Raw genomic sequence first — 21,542 nt, 5'->3', positions numbered from 1 at the left:
CAAGATTGATGTGCGGAGTCGGAGTGTCCATGGAAGGGAGGACCAAGAGGAATGATGATAATGATGCAACTCCACATTTGGACAAGGATAATACAGTAACTTTAGTATCATTTGTTAGAAATGGGATTTCTGGTTGGCTAGGGCTCGCGCCAAAGCCAGACAGAAACCACCACCTAGTCAGGGCTGGGGAGTTACACGCCAAAGATAACCCCTGCTCACCCCCTTGGTAGCTTGGCACGAGCAGTCAGGCTTATCTCTGAGGCGATGTGTAAAGCGTTTGCGCGCGCACCCAGCAACAACACCCAAGGCCCACCACAAAGGAAACTCCACACAAGGTATTCTATAAAAATAACCTTTGTATTATACACAACACATTAGATAAAAACACACACTTTACAATGTGCCAACAGGCACGGGCAGAATTTACAAGGGATTATGTACAAGACAGGGCCACCTGGACCACTGTCAGGAATTAGCACTTTTTAGATATTTAGCACATAAAATATATAAAATCACTGTAGCACAAAAATAATCTGTATAGCACACAACCAGTACTTACTGGTATCGGGGAAGTACCACCTACGTAACCCTAACTACTTTAGGAGACTGTCACGCAGGGAACTAGAACCTCACTAGCACCACCTGTACTAGGAGAAAGCAACAACCACCTACGTATCACAATACCTGTAGGGGTAATAGAACGTTACACATGATGCATCACATTCAGAGGTGCAAGGAAAGAACACACATGATGCATAAAACATTCAGAGGTGTAAAAGCAATGGCACATGATGCATCAACACACATTCAGAGGTGCAGGTAGGAACACAATTGCGCAGAACTCCCATGCCACCACCTGTGGCAGTCCCTGGGCCAACTGGCCTGGAAGGGGCTAGGACGCCCTGCGTTCAACACAGTCAGGCTGCGCCAGCTGCGCAGACTAGAACAAGAATGGTCCCCCACCTAAACGTGGCAGCTGCCCACTAAGTGCTGGGCAGCTGGAAAACGAACTTCAGGCACTGCGTGCCTCTGGAGCCCTCTCTGGGCTTTGACCATTCAAAAATATGCCCCCTAGAGCCTTCGTGGCTCAGCACAACGTTGGAGCCTCACTGGGCTCTAGAAACAATGTGCCAGCTTTTGGAGCCTCACTGGGCTCGAGAAACAATGTGCCAGCTTTTGGAGCCTCACTGGGCTCTCTCGAAGTACCCCCGGTCGTTGGAGCGTCAGCGCTCTAAATAGGCATGCCCCCTCTCGTTGGAGCCTCACGGGGCTCGTGAGCACAGCCCCCTGCACCCCCCAGCAGATGCGCGGAGTCCCCCAGCCCTCTAGGCACTCACCGGCTGCTCGGGGGACTCCCGCGTCGTCTCCGCTCTCCGGGGAAGGCTCCGAGGCTTCTTGACACCGCGGAAGGGGCAGGCACCGACAACGTGCCTCGCGCCCCCTCCGCACAAGCTCCGGCCGTGCTCCTCTCACAGTCCAGCGCAGGGTGGGCTCCCGCCTGGACCTCCACTCTTCCCGGGCACTTCTCCTCGCTGCACAGGAGCGCGGGGTAGGCTCCCGTCCGCTTCCTGTTTCCAAGTTCCGCCCCCGTCTCCACGAAGGCTGCCTGACTTCCGGGTTTCCTCGGCCCGGGCTGCAGCGGTGATCGGGACCCTCAGCAATAAGAGGGGTAGGCTCCCTCGTACATGCAATCCTCGGCGGGGTAGGCACCCGCCGCAGCGATAAGCAAATAAGCGGGGTGGGCACCCGCAAGCCGAATCAAAGCGCTTCACAGCGCTACAAGGTGAGCCAGCGCTCGCAGCGCTACAAAGGATCCTCAGAGCGCTCCCAGGCTCTGAGAGACAGCCCGTCCAGGAAAACAGCGCGCACAGCGCTTACAAAGTTCAGGAAGCGCTCCCAGGCGCTATGGATCACCAGAAAGGTCCAGCAAAGAGTCCTCAAAGAACAGGGGGCACAGGCTGGGCCCAGAGCCAGCACACAGGGCCCTCCAGCAGGGAGGCAGTCCCCAGTGGCGGTCTCTCCTGGCGCCCAGCAGCAGCAGGCCCCCCCTCAAGTGGATCCTGCAAGAGAACAACTTCTGTGGGGACACAGCCCCATTTTTATACAGTCAAATCCTTTGTCTAAGGTGCAGGGAAGGGGCGAACCAGTTCCAACAGGTTCCTGAGCACTTTGTTTTGCTCAGCCCCTCTCCCTATTCACTGGCAGGGCTAGGGTCATTAGACGCACCACAGGGGCCGGCGCCAGCATTGTGTGGGGGAATCCCTGTCCTATTCAGGACCCAGGTACACTCCTCCCCAGCCATCAACATGCTAACTCCCCATTCACCACTGGGTGACTCCTCCTGACTCTGGGGAATTCCCTAGTCCGTCACCTGACCTCACCAGCCAATCGCCAGACAAGCCACACATTTCAGACTGCACACTGAAGTGCCCACTTCTAGAAGTGGCACTTCCACACCAAGTACATGCACGCCGCACACATCAACGCGCAGCATTCACTCCCACGAGTCCGCACATACCAAACACGGGCCTGCACACCCCACGCATCAGGAACTACCGGGACACATACATTCCCCCCATGCATTCCTATGGGAGGGCAGGCCAACCTCACAACACGCACGCACTTTAACCTGAGACACAGCGGTAAAGTGCGCAGAAACCAAAATCCATTACACCAAGTCACAATATTAAGCAAAAAGTCTCGGGGGTGAACCTGCCAGAAGGGCCAAGTCCAACACGACCCCCTTCCAGCCAAAACGCAGGGTAGACCAATCACCACCGTGATGGTCTTCCCTGCTTGGGGCGATAAAACACGGACGCAGGCCCGCAACGGCAGGGACACTCTCCGGTTTTACGCCACTCTGAACTCACAGGGTTTCCTCTGAAAAAACTCGGCGGACCAACTGGGCTACCCCCCTGGTACTCCTCAGCTGTCCGTGGCCAGGACCAGGCCCTAGACCACCTAGGCGCCACTGGTCCTTGCCTAACCACAGAGTGGGGGGTAGTAACCCCTGGCACATAGTGACCATTTTCCACTCTACCCCTCATCAGGGCAGTTCTAAACTGCCACTGATCCTCTAGCCTAGGGTCCGTACCCTCAGACTGACCAAAAGTCACGGGTGAGGCTCTCCTCCCCCCTACCTCTTCTCCTAGGGTTCCGCCCTCTCTTCCTCTGAGAGGCGACCCCGTAACATAACTCACCAACCAGCTCAGGACCCCTCCCTGAGAACTGGTCTCCCAACCTAGGGTTTAACCCCTCAGGCTGCACCGGGGTCAGAGGTGGGCTCTCCCACCCTCTGCACCCCCTTCCAGAGTCCTGCTCCCTACCAACTGGGGCGGTACCTCTGGAAGAAGAACCGGTCAGGACACTTGTTACAGTAGTCCGACCCTTCAGGTCAGGCTGCTCCTGAACCTGGCCTTCCAACCTCCGGTCTAAAACCTTCGGTGGAATAATTGCCTGGCACTCCAGGACTTCTGGGGATTTACACACCATCCCCCCGAGAGGAACATATGCCTCATATGTTGCATGACCGTCTGCCTGGCGCAGATCTCCCGTCCCCTGTCCACCTGACAGTGCGCGAAGATCCCCCAGGCCAGACGTGTAGTTGCCATGGTCACTTCTAGGAGACTCAGCCCTCCCGGCTGGTCTCTGACCCACTGGCTCCTCCACCGGGGAACACAGCCCCATGCCACTCCTCTCGCTGGACTTCTGTACCCTCCCTACTGGAGCGGTACTGCCAGACACTAGAACCACAGGAGCCCTGTTTACAGGCGCTCCCGGTCCTCTACTCACTAGGTGATCCTCCTCAAATGGGCTAACAGGACAGCCTAGGTCCCCAACTTGGTGTTCCCTCATGAAACCACCCAAGTCCTGAGGCAGGGTTTCGTACGTCTGGGGACCCTCAGTCACCCACTTACTCCCGCTCCACTGAGCCAGGCCCCTCGCTATACTGGGACCTAGCTGGGCTACACGGAGCCTCTTCCACCACGCTGGGCTGGAAGATCCCTGAACCACTACTTTTGGAGTCACACCCTAATGACTCTAGCGAACCTTGGGCCCTTTCCCAACGGTCTGCTTCCTCTGCAAGGTCCCCTGGACTAGCAACCCCATACTCCAACAGGTGTTGGCGCAGCTCGGGACAACAACTCCTGAGCATCTGCTCTTTGACAACCAGACCATACATGGTGGAATAACTGCGTTTCGGGTTAAGACTCACCCAATCGTCCAGTGCCTCCTCACATTCACCCAAAAACTCGTCCCAAGTCTGGTGAGACAGCTTCCTACTGTTTCTGAATTTCAACCTACATTCTTCCTCTCGGGAACTAGGTACCAGACTGGGGGAACTGGGACTTCCTATACTGAAATCTATCTCGCTGCCACCACTGGACTCAACCCTCCCTGGGGAGCCCAGAAAACTAAGACTGCGCGCAGGGGATAATCTACTCTCCAGCGCTGATTTCTCCCTGGCGAAGGCCCTCTCAGTCTCCGCCATCCTCTCCTGTGCTAAGACCCTCTCGGTCTCCAGCTTTTTCTCCTCTATAGTCAGCTGCGCCATCCCCCAGGCATGCTCTAACCTGAGCTTCTCCATGGCCAGCTGATGCTCCCTCTCTTCCCTCCTATCTACCCACTCCTCTGGGGACAGGGAAAGGGATGGGGTGCTGCTCCTGACACTGGACCCAGCAAGGGACTCCCTATCTATGGGGTCTTCACTCTCTACTGGCGTCCCTGTCAGGTAACCTTCCTCCTCCTCAGATTCCTCAGGGCTCCCCTCAGACCCACCACCCTCTCGGCGTGCGGCCCGGGCCCTATCTTCCTCGCTGCGCTCTCGCTCCCACTCCTCCTTTTGCCAAAGGATCAGGTTGTCCCTCAGTTTGGACTGGGTATCTGACTCACCCACCTCTATGTCCCTCTCCTCACAGAACCTTACCAGCTCCAACCTACTGTACCTAAACAGACTACAGAAGTTAAAAGCAGGCTCCATTTTGGCGGACGTTCCTGAGAAGAGTTCAACACAAGGAACCTGGGGGTCGGAGCTACACAGGAGTACACAATTCACAAAAGGTTTCAGTGAGCTCTCTATCCTGGAGAACTCACACTCACTGTCTAGTGCCCCACACACCATCCACGCACAACCCTCCCCTCGGACTGGTAAGGCAGTTTCTACCACCCCTGATCCCTCAACCTGACCACCATGTGACACAGGTACCAAACTCTGGGCGCAGGGCGGGGGACAAATGTACTGGACACAATTACACAATGATACCTTCAGGGGAAGTAAAGGAACTTCAAAAACAATAATCCCTAAAAATGTGATTTATCTAATGCAGAGTTTTGCAGTGTAGCCAGTCGCTGCTGCGGTACAGCGCAAACGCAAGTCCAAATCCCACCGCTGATCACCAATGTTAGACCTGGGATTTATGGTTGGCTAGGGCTCGCGCCAAAGCCAGACAGAAACCACCACTCTAGTCAGGGCTGGGGAGTTACACGCCAAAGATAACCCCTGCTCACCCCCTTGGTAGCTTGGCACGAGCAGTCAGGCTTATCTCTGAGGCGATGTGTAAAGCGTTTGCGCGCGCACCCAGCAACAACACCCAAGGCCCACCACAAAGGAAACTCCACACAAGGTATTCTATAAAAATAACCTTTGTATTATACACAACACATTAGATAAAAACACACACTTTACAATGTGCCAACAGGCACGGGCAGAATTTACAAGGGATTATGTACAAGACAGGGCCACCTGGACCACTGTCAGGAATTAGCACTTTTTAGATATTTAGCACATAAAATATATAAAATCACTGTAGCACAAAAATAATCTGTATAGCACACAACCAGTACTTACTGGTATCGGGGAAGTACCACCTACGTAACCCTAACTACTTTAGGAGACTGTCACGCAGGGAACTAGAACCTCACTAGCACCACCTGTACTAGGAGAAAGCAACAACCACCTACGTATCACAATACCTGTAGGGGTAATAGAACGTTACACATGATGCATCACATTCAGAGGTGCAAGGAAAGAACACACATGATGCATAAAACATTCAGAGGTGTAAAAGCAATGGCACATGATGCATCAACACACATTCAGAGGTGCAGGTAGGAACACAATTGCGCAGAACTCCCATGCCACCACCTGTGGCAGTCCCTGGGCCAACTGGCCTGGAAGGGGCTAGGACGCCCTGCGTTCAACACAGTCAGGCTGCGCCAGCTGCGCAGACTAGAACAAGAATGGTCCCCCACCTAAACGTGGCAGCTGCCCACTAAGTGCTGGGCAGCTGGAAAACGAACTTCAGGCACTGCGTGCCTCTGGAGCCCTCTCTGGGCTTTGACCATTCAAAAATATGCCCCCTAGAGCCTTCGTGGCTCAGCACAACGTTGGAGCCTCACTGGGCTCTAGAAACAATGTGCCAGCTTTTGGAGCCTCACTGGGCTCGAGAAACAATGTGCCAGCTTTTGGAGCCTCACTGGGCTCTCTCGAAGTGTGGAAATATGGATTTTTCTGGTCAGTTATGTCCCCTATCTTGGACCCCAACGGTTCTATGTGCATGTCACAAGTACATGTATGCTCCCTCCAGTCCCAGTAATGATGACGCAAACACATGTGCGTCCACCGTCAACATGTCCTCTGTCAGATCCGCCATAAATGGGCTGGATATTCCATTCCTAAATATGAAAGGCCACCGGCTTTATATGGTTCACTTATGCCATTTTACAGTCCAGGCAAGTAGGCCCTGATTCTGTCATCGAACTCCTCTTGCCTTCTGCCTCTGAAAGCTCCAGTTCAAGCCTGCATCTGTGACCATGAACTTTGTCTCATTCTCTGCGCGGCTCACGAAGCCTGACATCAGCCTATTCTCTGCCAAGAACTGTATTTCACCTTCGAATTATCTGCTTCCCCCTCAGCCGATGCATTCCTGCCTAGTAGCTTAAGTAAACATTCTTCCAGTTACCAAGCAAAAAGGTCCATCTTCTCTGTCCTCATGCAAATAATTCATAGCCCTGTTACCATGGAATATTCCTACCCCCTCGCATTCAGTGTAGACACCTAGACGCTTGTACACGCACGCACAGTCAGTATAGAATAGATTCTGTCCGAGAGTCCTTCTTTTGTGGATAACATAGTTCTTTAAACATAGGATGTTAGATATGATTTGGGATTAGGTTGACTTGACCCCCCAGACTTCTTGTCTCCACACGTAGAGCTAAATGTCAAGTCCCCGTCACCCCCTAGTTACACGTCAATTACACGTCAGACTGCTGCACGCGCATCAATGCCAAGTATTATCTTATAGATCCACCTATGTATTACATCATAGCCAATCATGTTCCTTTTTTCTCATTATTACACCCATTTTCGGTTACGTAAAACCAAACGTCAATGTCCTTATCAATTGTTACGCCTACTGTATTCACTTCATTATGATGTATGTATTATAAAAGTTACTGCTTGTCAATAAAGTATGTACTTCACTTCCTGAACTCCCGTGGTGATGGAACTTGAAGCATCCGATTATAATCGCTTATTGGAATAAAGCCCATTCTGAAACTCTAATATCACGGATTCTGCCTCTCATTTTACTGAGCTACTTTATAATGTTCCTGTATCAAATTCAGTCCCGGTAAAGGAGAAATATTTACCACATGATGGCGCCCGAACAGGGACACTTTCTCATCTCACGCGCCGGCGGTGCGTTGCAGGCCCGGTCTCCTGCCACAGCTGGACGGACAATAACGCGTACCAGCAGGATTTCCTGTATCTCCCTCCGGTCAAGCGGGGGCGACTGAGACTGCAATCAACACCCAGACGAGGCGGTGAGAAGTGCGAAGTATCCCGACCAGAGCCTAGCTGAGAGAGCAAGATCCGAGGTATACAGAGACCCACCAGTCCGACGTCAAGCCCAGTGTCCGACGAGTCGAGTCGAGTCCAGTCCAATCCGAGTCAAGTTCAAGTTACTGAGGCCTTCCGTTTCCGAAGCTACCCGGTGAGTACCATTGCTGGGGAGGCATTTCTGACGTGCACATAGGTTGTGCCGGTCAAGACGGGTTTGGGTACACAAATCCGGTCTGCACTGTTTTAGCAGTGTATCTGTACTGTTTAGCAGTATATCAAGTATTCCGAAGTGTCTAGTTATTTATCTAGTTATTGTCGAGAATTAAGCTTGGTGATTAGTTATGCAGACGATCATCATTGTTGTTTCAGTTAAAGGGTTAATGTTTAATGTTTGAAGTGTTTAAGTATATCGTGGTATGAATGACTGTTCATTATCGTGTTTATTGTATTAAGTCTGTTCAAATTCAAGTATCAGGTCAAAATCAAGTATAAGGTCAGTTCTCAATATGCCGCTCTTTTCGAAATTAAGACAGATCACTACCAGAAAAGGGGTTCTCGAAGAAGCCGTCCCTATTCCTCCTAGGGACACTCCAGGGCATTTTATGTATCACAAACATGGCTTAGACGCTATATTATTTCTTGACTTATGGGTAGACTATACCAAGGGATTACCAGAAAGTCAGAGGTGGCCCACAGCGGGGACCTGGGATGCAGAGTGCATCATGAAAGTCGAGGAAGAGTTATGGAAAAGGAAAGTCAGACAGTCACAGAAAGACGCCGTTGAATTATGGCGTAAAGAATCACATAGACGAACAGAAAAAGCACGTAGACAGGAGGAGAAGAGTAAAGAGAGTTCCAATAAAGTTCGAGAGAATCTATTAATTGAGGAAGGTATCCGAGTGAAATCAGAACAAGTAGACAGACAAAGAAATGCCCTTATGAATGGTATGTATCCCCTTCTGGCCGAAGGATTACCTAAGGCTACTCCGGAAACGCCAAAGGACTTGCCAACCCCATTGTTCCCCATAAAGGTACATCCTAAGGGGCATCCTAGAACGGCAGAAGATGTTTTTCTTTCCTCATATTTAGATGACGCAGCTCCCGAGTATGCCAATTCCGCCCCACATAGACCGCATACCAGGGAGGTTCAACGCCAAGATCCAGTACCCGTATCCCTACAGCAACAAATCGAGTCACAAGTTCCGGCAAGCACATCTGTTTCTGTATCCGCTCCTACAGCTACTTCTATGGCTGTGTCCACACCTGTAGTTGCTGTGTCACGTTCAACGAATCCTTTTACACCCGACGCCACAGATGGGGCCGCGGGAGGAGCTACCAATGTCTTTTCTACGCCACCCAGAATAAATAAGCTTACTTTTCAAGAGTCAGCGCATTCACGTACACCCAAACTCCTTAGTGCCCGTGCGCTTAAGGAACTTCTTATAGATTGTAGATATGACCCGGTGCCTGGAAAAGAGGACGAAATGACCCTAGCATCATTGCGTATCAGACGAGCCGCAGTGTATTTAGCGAAGCTACCAGGAATGACTGCGCATCTAGATGATATATATCATTTTGTCCAAACAGGGCGAGATCCAGAATGTATTTACAGAGCTATGGAATACCAGAAAGTAGAGATACAGGGGGAACTGTTACGTTTCCTCATAAACTGTGTGATCAGAAATCAAGACCGACCGGGGGTAGACCCGGAAGCCATGAGAATTCTTACAAGATGGAGCCAGAATATATCAGAAGGGAGACATGATAAACAAAATTGTATAATAGCCATGTGCCGAAAGATCCGTAAAGAAATAGAACGCCTACACGAAGAGAGATTAGAGACAGACGAGTTCGAACAAAACGAGGAAGATGGGCCAGGACTGCCCACAGGACAGTCAGACACCATAGCCTATGTAGGTAGAGGAAGATCTTGTAATAGGAATCAGACTAGATATCATACTGACTCAATACATCCGACATGTCCAGATAATAACAGGAATTTTCAAATACCTATAATTAATATAAGGTCTAACGAGCATTCGTTCCAAACCGCCGACAAACTACTCCGAGAACGAAGGGGTTATCATTTCCTCGATTCTATGGATGTACAAGATTTAGCCAGGGCAGCTGTCCATTGGGTGGACAGTCCCGGAAAATATAGTGATGATACAGTAGTACGCACATTTTTGAATCTTACCCCAGATGAACAAAGGTTAGCTGGGATTTATATGGTCCAACAACTCATTATACTATATCGGAGTCAGCATTCGGACCCTGGTCCCTTGCCTGACATACTGACTGAATTACTTATGAATAAATGGAGAGGTCCAGGTACTGAATTAATCAAAGAAATTCTAGAATCAAGAAAGCAGTATATTCTTTTCGTATGTTCCGAACATGTTCCATTGTCCGTCAAGGAAAGAACTACGTATCACATAGATAGACAGAATCCCTTACGAGAAGTGCACCCAATAAAGGGTGAGGACAATGAGTTTAAACGCGTATTTGTATATACGCCTATATAGAAAATAGAATTATTAGAAATGAAGAAAGTAGTACCCAGTCATGACAAGGACCCAGCGGGGTTCCACCGAGAAATTAAAGACATGTTACTCATGGGAGAGTATACCTACCCCGACATTATGACAATATTAAAGGTGTTGATGCCTGCTGGCATTTATGAGAAACTCAAAGAAAAAGAGTGGGAGGTAGGTGATCAAAAGATAGAATGGTCAGCATTAGAAGCAGAAGAAAGAGCCCGAGGTCCAGGTTCGGGGCTTGGGGACAAAACTAAGGCATTACCAGGACTGCTAGTACAGGTACTGCCACGTTTATTAACCACGAAAAAGGAAGATTGGGGTACAATTTCAGCCTGTAAACAGAAGCAAGATGAAGACACTAGTGATTACTATGCCCGTTTTGAAAAATGTTTTGGTATAAATAGTGGCATAAAAGCAAGTAGCGAATCCTATCCACATCTGTTTGTAACAAAATTAGTAGAAAATGCTCTGCCTCCAGTAAAGAATAGAGTATTAAAATTCGAAAGTACCTGGCAAGGTAACACTCCAACACAAATGTTACAAATGTTACAGTACCACCACAATAGAATTAAAGAGGAACAAGAACATGAACACAGACGCATGAAAGACACAAAAATGAAAATGCTAGTTTCCCAGACAGTTCCAGCTGAAGGACATAAAAAGGGTATGACACATTCCGATTCAGCAGGACCTGTAAAAGGGACATGCAATTATTGTAAAAAGCCAGGCCATTACGTACACGATTGTTCAGTTTTAAAACATAATATCGCCATAGGTAAAACACAAGAAAGATCACGGCCACTCAGACAAGACCAGAGTGAACAAGGAGCTATACCGAATGCCCAGGCAATGCCAGCCGCACAACAGCCAATACAGTTTGTGCCAGCTGCACCCCCATTGCCTGTTGCTGCCACACAGACAACAACACGACAAATGTATCAGACCGCACAGTATGAATATCCCGAGTATCAGCGTTACGCATGAACTAGCCTAGAGAGGGAAGTTGACTTACCCCTTATCGAGATTCCTGTAGATCAAGAAGGACCTTATGTACATAGTAAATTATTAGGTCAAGATAGAAAATTTTTACTCGATACAGGGGCAAGTCGAACAACAATAAAACGTAGTGAAGTTCCAGGGGCACCCCTCTCAGGCTCACAGAATATTTCCCTTGGTTTTTCAGGCAAACCTATTGTTAATGAAGTGTCACAGCCCCTTCCACTCACGATAGGACCTCTGACCCGAACTACAGATTTACTGCTTACTAAATCATGTCCAGAAAATTTATTAGGAATAAAAACGTTAAAAGCTCTAGGAGCCATAATATGTTGTTCTCCGGAAGGAGTAAGATTGTTTTTACGTGATTTTAAAGGTCACTATGTATCTAGAGACATGGATCCCCGACTGCAGACTTTACCTACACATCTATGGGCACAAGGCCCTACTGATGTTGGTTGCATGAATATTACACCATATCGAGTCACGCTAAAGGCAGGAGTGGTGCTACCACGAATGCGACAATACAAGTTACCACCAGATGCTGTAGTGGCTTTACTACAAATCATTGACGAGCTCATTGCCCAAGGAGTAGTTGTGGAAACAGACTCCAATATATGTAATTCACCGATAATACCGATTCTTAAACGAACAGATCCGAAGGCCCCGCCAGTATATCGATTGGTTATTGATCTGCGCGAGTTAAACAAATGCATTGTGCCACAATTCCCTGTGGTCCCAGATATCTCGTCATTACTAACAGCTATTGATTCCGAAGCGACATTCTTCACTGTAATCGATCTCAAGAATGCCTTCTTCAGTGTCCCAATAGATCCGGAAAGCCAATATTTGTTCGGATTTAGTTTAAATGGACGTAGCTTTAAATTCTCACGCGCACCTCAAGGATTTACAGAAAGCCCCAGCATCTATAGCCAAGCATTGAAACGAGAACTTGACAGTATCCACATGCCAGTTAACACGGCTCTGTTTCAATACGTCGATGATCTGCTGATCACCGCCCGAAGCGAACCTGAATGTGAGAAAGCATCACTGACAGTTTTACAATTTCTAGCCGAAAAAGGGCACAAGGTGTCCCCTTCTAAGCTGCAATTCTGTGTCCAGCGAGTTGTTTATCTTGGACACTCGCTGGACAAGGAGGGAAGGCAGCTTACACCCGACCGCATTCAGTTGATAGCTAACATGCCAATACCCAAGACACAAAAGGAGGTGCGGGCTTTCATAGGCCTCACTTCATATTGTAGACAGTGGATCCCGCAATATGCATTCCTAGCAAAACCACTCATTCAGTTGACAACCCAGGAGGCAGCCACATCGACTGTTCTCCCTTGGACTCAGGAACACACACAAGCTTTTGAAAAACTAAAGAAAGCTTTATGTCAAGCACCAGTTTTAGCAACACCATGTTACAGAAAACAGTTTACACTCTTTGTTACAGAACGCGAAGGTACTGCTTTGTCAGTACTCACACAGGAACAAGCAGGAGCACACAAACCATGTGCTTATTTTTCTAGTACATTAGATCCCGTAGCTCAGGCTTTGCCTGCATGTCTGAAATCAGTGGCAGCAACAGCCTTAGCAATCAGACAAAGCGATGCCATAGTGTTAGGACATCCATTGACAGTTCAAGTACCCCATGCAGTAGAGGTTCTTGTAAATAGAACGCAAACACAACACTTGACCGTAGCACGACTTACAGGGTATGAACTTACATTGTTTCAGCCACATATAGAAATAAGACGCTGTAACACATTGAATCCTGCCACACTTTTGCCAGTAATCGGAACAGACCCACTAGCCCATGACTGTATTGAAGTTATTACTGTAACGACAAAACCCAGACAAGACTTGACCGATGTTCCATTGTCAGATCCAGACCTGACATTTTATGTCGATGGTTCATGCATGAGAACAAGTACAGGAGAGTTAGTAGCCGCTTATGCAGTCACAACAGATACTGAAGTCATTGAAACTAATCGTATAAATACTTTGTCAGCCCAAGCCGCAGAGCTCATCGCTCTGACACAAGCCTGTATTCAAGCCACGAATAAAAAAGTCAACATATACACTGATTCACGTTATGCATTCGGAGTTGTACATGACTTCGGCGTGCTGTGGCGAGAGAGAGGCTATTTAACTTCTCACGGTGCCCACATTCAGCACGGACCCCTCATTCATGCATTATTAGATGCAATACATCTACCCACTGCAATATCAATTATGAAATGTAAAGCCCATACAAAGGTTACTGATACCATTTCCCAAGGCAATGATCTAGCCGACAGAACAGCTAAACTGACTGCTCAAACTCAAACCCCCGATATGACAAAGACAATAGTCCCGACACCGACACATTGTATGACAGTTAAAGATCCTACTCTTGACGTAATTGACATACAGACACATGCTACACCGGACGAAATAAAGAAATGGACTGAATTAGGAGGGATCCAAACGGACCAAGGATGGATGATGAAGGAAAGGTCTGTATGGTTCCTTCCTGATTCAATGGTTCAAGTCATAATTAACACTATACATAGTCCAGCACATCTAGGAGAGAAAGCTATGCTAGACAGCATTCAACACATTTGGTTCAATAAACATTTACGAGCAGCAGCCAAACAAAAGGTCCGTACCTGTATGATCTGTTGCCAGTTCAACCCAGGAAAAAGTGTTCCCGTAGAACAGGGTGGATTTCAGCCTCCTGATCACCCTTTTGAAGTCCTACAGATGGATTATATCCAGATGGAACGATGTCGAGGATTCAAATATGTTCTCGTAGTTGTCTGCGCTCTGTCCCGTTGGACAGAGGCGTACCCGGTTTCAGATTACACTGCCCCGACTACTGCCAAACAGTTGGTTCGAGAATTCTTCCCACGATACGGTTTACCACGTGTTGTCTACTCAGATAACGGCCAACCGTTCTCATCCGAATTAATGAAACACGTTTCACTTCTGTTAGGTTATCAGTGGAAATTCCACTGTGTCCGACATCCCGAGGCAGCAGGTCTCGTAGAAAGACATAACCAGATACTGAAAATCAGACTGTCCAAAATATGCAGAGAGAAAGGGGTCGACTGGATAGTAGCATTACCAGTTGCACTCTTTTACATGAGAATGGTAGCACACTCTAGAACAGGGCTATCCCCGTATGAGGTGATCTTCGGTAGACCACCGAATATGTGGGGGACGCCCATACCACGCAAAATAACTGATATTGACTGTAATATGCTGACAGATTACTTGGCTTCCTTGATGTCTGCACTACAATCTTCTCGTTCACAGGTAGCTGCAGCCTTTCCCGACAACACTGAGGTGAAACCCCATGACGTTGTTCCGGGTAATCTTGTCTTTGTGAGAAATTTCGACAGGAAAACTCAACTGGAGCCCAGGTGGAAAGCACCCAAGTTGGTCCTGTTGACCACAAGAACAGCCGTGAAGATCGAGGGCCGCAAGGGCTGGATTCATTCAAGTCACATAAAAAAATTTCATGGACTACCGTCGGATATAGACACTGTGCCCTGCACTCCCTCCCAGACTGATACAAAACTCCCTTTTGTTGAACCTAACAAATCTGAAAATTACAAACTAAAGCTTAGGCCCACCAAGTCGAGCAATTTGATTGTTTAAGTCCTCTCCAAGGTGAAGCGGTTGAATTGTCTCTGACATGTATCCCCTGGACCTAAGTAGAGGAAATACCGGAAAAATGTTGAAACGACAGGCGTATTGTAAATCACTGCGTAGCCACTGCATAGTGACATTATTAATTTTGTTTTTTTTAAGTCTTTTAATAATTATTACAAGTATGTTGTTGCACATATATTACCCTATTTCTAGACATGTTTATAATGTTGCTGCTGAACATTCTTTTAGTGACTTACCTCCGCATGAATTGTCTTATAGACTTGCGCTGCGCAATAACACTTTCATTAGTATGTTACATCATTCCCATCAGACTAGTAACGCCACCAATTGTTGGGTGTGTGGCCGACTCCCTCCCTATCAGAATTATGAAGGAGTCCTGCCTTTCTTTCCGCATCCATTTACACATAATGGCTCCTGTGGAGCATGGTTTAGTTTAATTAATTCCATAGACTCAAACACAGCAGTTTACCAAGATCATTGGGTATGGGGGAACCTGAACCTAGTTTTACTCAAAATCTGCCACCCTGACAAGGAGGGTCGCCCCAAAAGAACAGGAACTGATCTAGAAAATGAAGTATATGGATTAGGTAATTTTACACCTAATCTCATGATTCTAAATGTCGTATCCGAAGTTGAGCTAGTCTTACCCACCATGTCAGTATTCCCAGCGAAAGGTGAATTGTGTGTAAGAAAGGTTGGTTCTATACATATGGGCCATAGTAAATGCACTACTACAGTAGAATTCGGTGATCAAGGCAAATCTTCATTCAGAGCTTCTCGCCACTCCTACTTTATATGTGGTCAGACTGCATATATGCGTCTACCTCTAGATTGGGATGGTACCTGCTACATAGCATTCCTTTTGCCACCTGTTTTCCTAGCTCCTCCTGATTATTACAGAAATATTCATTTAGTACACAACAGAGAACGGAGAGATCTCCCCATTGTCGATTACACTGAGATGGCATGGGACAAGTATGTAGATTTTAATAAAGGCATCTTTCCCTATATAGGTACTGTTACTAATAGTAAGCTAATACGTAGATTAACTAGAACCCTTGAAGCAGTAGTGAATGAAACTATTTCCGCCTTAGGCAATTTAACAGAAGAACAGTCTGCTATGCGGATTGTAGTGCTTCAAAATCGTCTTGTCCTTGACGTCATCCTGGCTGATAGAGGCGGAGCTTGTAGGGTCATCGGATCAAGCTGCTGCGTATTCATACCAGAAAATTCGCCATCCGTATATAAAGCCATCACTCGCCTTCATAAGATAGTAAGCCAGATACACCAGAACCCAGGCACTTGGACTTGGTCCAGTTGGTTTTGGAATACGGTATCAGCCTGGGGATGGAGAGTTCTATCCTTCCTAGGTATTGGCCTTCTCATACTATTCAGTTGCTGTCTATGTCTGCAATGTGGACCAGCAATTTGTGGTCTATGTGCCACATCGTGCATTCCACATCAAGATTTTCATTCAAGATCCCGGAAGAAGAAAGAAGAACAAATGATGCTATATGAACAGATCAATGGATTGATGAAGATTGATATCTCTTGAAGGGCAAGAAGGGGACAAGGAGGGAATGTGGAAATATGGATTTTTCTGGTCAGTTATGTCCCCTATCTTGGACCCCAACGGTTCTATGTGCATGTCACAAGTACATGTATGCTCCCTCCAGTCCCAGTAATGATGACGCAAACACATGTGCGTCCACCGTCAACATGTCCTCTGTCAGATCCGCCATAAATGGGCTGGATATTCCATTCCTAAATATGAAAGGCCACCGGCTTTATATGGTTCACTTATGCCATTTTACAGTCCAGGCAAGTAGGCCCTGATTCTGTCATCGAACTCCTCTTGCCTTCTGCCTCTGAAAGCTCCAGTTCAAGCCTGCATCTGTGACCATGAACTTTGTCTCATTCTCTGCGCGGCTCACGAAGCCTGACATCAGCCTATTCTCTGCCAAGAACTGTATTTCACCTTCGAATTATCTGCTTCCCCCTCAGCCGATGCATTCCTGCCTAGTAGCTTAAGTAAACATTCTTCCAGTTACCAAGCAAAAAGGTCCATCTTCTCTGTCCTCATGCAAATAATTCATAGCCCTGTTACCATGGAATATTCCTACCCCCTCGCATTCAGTGTAGACACCTAGACGCTTGTACACGCACGCACAGTCAGTATAGAATAGATTCTGTCCGAGAGTCCTTCTTTTGTGGATAACATAGTTCTTTAAACATAGGATGTTAGATATGATTTGGGATTAGGTTGACTTGACCCCCCAGACTTCTTGTCTCCACACGTAGAGCTAAATGTCAAGTCCCCGTCACCCCCTAGTTACACGTCAATTACACGTCAGACTGCTGCACGCGCATCAATGCCAAGTATTATCTTATAGATCCACCTATGTATTACATCATAGCCAATCATGTTCCTTTTTTCTCATTATTACACCCATTTTCGGTTACGTAAAACCAAACGTCAATGTCCTTATCAATTGTTATGCCTACTGTATTCACTTCATTATGATGTATGTATTATAAAAGTTACTGCTTGTCAATAAAGTATGTACTTCACTTCCTGAACTCCCGTGGTGATGGAACTTGAAGCATCCGATTATAATCGCTTATTGGAATAAAGCCCATTCTGAAACTCTAATATCACGGATTCTGCCTCTCATTTTACTGAGCTACTTTATAATGTTCCTGTATCAAATTCAGTCCCGGTAAAGGAGAAATATTTACCACAGAAGTACCCCCGGTCGTTGGAGCGTCAGCGCTCTAAATAGGCATGCCCCCTCTCGTTGGAGCCTCACGGGGCTCGTGAGCACAGCCCCCTGCACCCCCCAGCAGATGCGCGGAGTCCCCCAGCCCTCTAGGCACTCACCGGCTGCTCGGGGGACTCCCGCGTCGTCTCCGCTCTCCGGGGAAGGCTCCGAGGCTTCTTGACACCGCGGAAGGGGCAGGCACCGACAACGTGCCTCGCGCCCCCTCCGCACAAGCTCCGGCCGTGCTCCTCTCACAGTCCAGCGCAGGGTGGGCTCCCGTCTGGACCTCCACTCTTCCCGGGCACTTCTCCTCGCTGCACAGGAGCGCGGGGTAGGCTCCCGTCCGCTTCCTGTTTCCAAGTTCCGCCCCCGTCTCCACGAAGGCTGCCTGACTTCCGGGTTTCCTCGGCCCGGGCTGCAGCGGTGATCGGGACCCTCAGCAATAAGAGGGGTAGGCTCCCTCGTACATGCAATCCTCGGCGGGGTAGGCACCCGCCGCAGCGATAAGCAAATAAGCGGGGTGGGCACCCGCAAGCCGAATCAAAGCGCTTCACAGCGCTACAAGGTGAGCCAGCGCTCGCAGCGCTACAAAGGATCCTCAGAGCGCTCCCAGGCTCTGAGAGACAGCCCGTCCAGGAAAACAGCGCGCACAGCGCTTACAAAGTTCAGGAAGCGCTCCCAGGCGCTATGGATCACCAGAAAGGTCCAGCAAAGAGTCCTCAAAGAACAGGGGGCACAGGCTGGGCCCAGAGCCAGCACACAGGGCCCTCCAGCAGGGAGGCAGTCCCCAGTGGCGGTCTCTCCTGGCGCCCAGCAGCAGCAGGCCCCCCCTCAAGTGGATCCTGCAAGAGAACAACTTCTGTGGGGACACAGCCCCATTTTTATACAGTCAAATCCTTTGTCTAAGGTGCAGGGAAGGGGCGAACCAGTTCCAACAGGTTCCTGAGCACTTTGTTTTGCTCAGCCCCTCTCCCTATTCACTGGCAGGGCTAGGGTCATTAGACGCACCACAGGGGCCGGCGCCAGCATTGTGTGGGGGAATCCCTGTCCTATTCAGGACCCCGGTACACTCCTCCCCAGCCATCAACATGCTAACTCCCCATTCACCACTGGGTGACTCCTCCTGACTCTGGGGAATTCCCTAGTCCGTCACCTGACCTCACCAGCCAATCGCCAGACAAGCCACACATTTCAGACTGCACACTGAAGTGCCCACTTCTAGAAGTGGCACTTCCACACCAAGTACATGCACGCCGCACACATCAACGCGCAGCATTCACTCCCACGAGTCCGCACATACCAAACACGGGCCTGCACACCCCACGCATCAGGAACTACCGGGACACATACATTCCCCCCATGCATTCCTATGGGAGGGCAGGCCAACCTCACAACACGCACGCACTTTACCCTGAGACACAGCGGTAAAGTGCGCAGAAACCAAAATCCATTACACCAAGTCACAATATTAAGCAAAAAGTCTCGGGGGTGAACCTGCCAGAAGGGCCAAGTCCAACATCATTCATCATTCGTCTTTAAATTTATTTGATTGCTTTTTTCTCTTCAATCATTACGATGTGTCTTGTGGTTTGTTTGGTAATTGATTCCTACAACTATTTTTGAATTTCCCTTGCTTGCTTGAAAAATAAAAGTAAGCCCGGTACATCATGTAATTGGGTTCGGTCTGAGCTCTGAGGGCGGCAGACAGGCAAGGCAAATTTCAATTTCTTCCCTGACTGTACTGTCTCATTGGGTAATAGTAGTTATAGTAAGTACAACTCATTATCATTCTTACCATCAAGTTCTCTCTTCCTCAGCATGCATGCATTTGCTTTTTCTCACTTTATACTTTGATTTCTTTGATAATTGATCATGGTCGTCTTACAAGATTGTGTTTTACTTTTGTTGTGTCCATGCATACTGTCTGTTTTTCTTTCTCAAACCTTTCCCAAAACCCCACTTCCCATCCATTCTTCAATCCCTAACCCTCTTCCCCCGGGCTGTGTGATTATATTGAGGTGTGATGTGATGACTACATTAAATGTACACCAATTGATCACACGCTTGCTGGGGCAGATGTGGTGAAAGCAACACAAATTGAATTTCAACTGAGGATGTGCAAGGATCATCTTCTGCTAGCCCACCCATGCTGTAGTTTACTTTGTGTTCTGTTCTACTACTCCTCCCACAGTCTCTCAGTCAAGTGACTTTCTCTTTCTTTTTTCAAATGTTATTGCCAGTGTCTACTACTACCACGACAATAATAGCATCTTGTCCGTTAATTTGGGAAACCAACCATGCAGCCATCAGTGTGCCGAACTTCATCATCAATTGCAGGTAAGATAAGTTTGATGGGAGGTATGGACCAAGAGGAGAGACTGACACTGACAGTACTATTATGACAATTAAAATAACTCAGTGAGGGGTACTGCATCTATCTGTTCGTGTGTTACAAAATCGGCAGATCTTTTAAATCAAACACTGGCTGTGGGCATGTAGCAGCACGGAAACAAAGTAAACAACCATGTAACTTAGATTGAATTCGGAAAACTGTAACCCACCACAAAACATTAACATCGTATAAGTAAATAGTATATATTTTAATTTCCCTAACAAAAATAAACTATCCCGCTCTGACCTAACCCACCCCCTCCCTAACCCCAACCAATGTCCACAACGAAACGAAACGAAAGTCCAAAGTCCCAATGTTCGAATGAATCCCCAACGCCCACAAACCCACCCACCAACAAAAGGAATTAAAAAAGGGGCAAATGACGAGGTCCTCTATCGTCGGCGGGCCTTAAGGTGTTGATCAACCAGGATCTTTACCCGCTCCTCCAGGTTCTCCTCTAAGCGGGCCACCCGGCGGAGCAGCTGGCGGCGAAATGCCCTACAGTTACATGCAGGGTGGGGGGCAGCAGTGCTTGATATTGATGGGCGCCGGCGGCCGGCTGCTGGACCACGGCGCCGTGAAAGTGGAGGCAGGGCCTGACTGGGGCCCGGGGCATTAGAGGAGGCTGCAGCCGCCTCCTCCTCCTCCTCCGCCTGAGCCACCAGCCGGCGATATTGCTCACAGATGGTCTCCAGTTTCCGGCGCCGGGCCCTAGCGGCCAACTCCTTCCTTGATGGTTTCGTGGGTGTGGAAGGAGTATCTATATTAAGAAAGAAAAAGAACATGTTGTAGGCAATACTCTTAGCAAAACAGAAACACTAAAATCATTCAACACATAGTGTCACAGTATCACTAGCAAACACAGTTCATAACATTTGAGATTTGGTGGTAAGTATCTATTCTCTACTCCTACTTCCTTGGACTCTAACATTTGTGGGAGTTTCCGACATTATAAATATAATCGTACTATGTACTCCAGACCGGTACACCAGTCGTGTTGTTCTTATCTGTAGTTTAGCCCAATTACATAACCTTGTTGTAGCCGGCATGCCAGCTCAGTCAGCTAAGCTTGCACCCAAGAGAAACAGATATGAGCCACATGATGCAGACTCACGTTAGTTTTATTTACTACTACTGTCTGCAGGTGGGGAAGCTCATATTTTTGTATGACGCCTTACGGCCGTTGGCACTTGCCATACTCTGTTACATTTTTATGTTGATTACCTCTATTTGGCCGTAATACACAGTTTACTCGCCAGTGCCACCCACCCGTCCCCTCCACATGTCACCGCCCGCAAACACTCCCACCACCAACCGCTACTGCGGAGGGTACTTTGCTTTCATTG

At 48.2% G+C, this 21,542-nt stretch overlaps 1 protein-coding gene across 1 annotated transcript in view; it reads right to left on the bottom strand.

The window, feature by feature from the left end:
• LOC146860809 (sperm-specific sodium:proton exchanger-like) overlaps positions 1–21,542 on the bottom strand; it is a 5,538,638-nt gene that overhangs the window by 1,889,695 nt on the left and 3,627,401 nt on the right. The window lies entirely within an intron of this gene.

This window comes from Triturus cristatus, chromosome 3_1, assembly GCF_964204655.1.
Source record: "Triturus cristatus chromosome 3_1, aTriCri1.1, whole genome shotgun sequence".
Classification (NCBI taxonomy): domain Eukaryota; kingdom Metazoa; phylum Chordata; class Amphibia; order Caudata; family Salamandridae; genus Triturus; species Triturus cristatus.
Note: the sequence above shows the minus strand (reverse complement) of the source record. Positions and strands in the feature narration are given on the sequence as shown.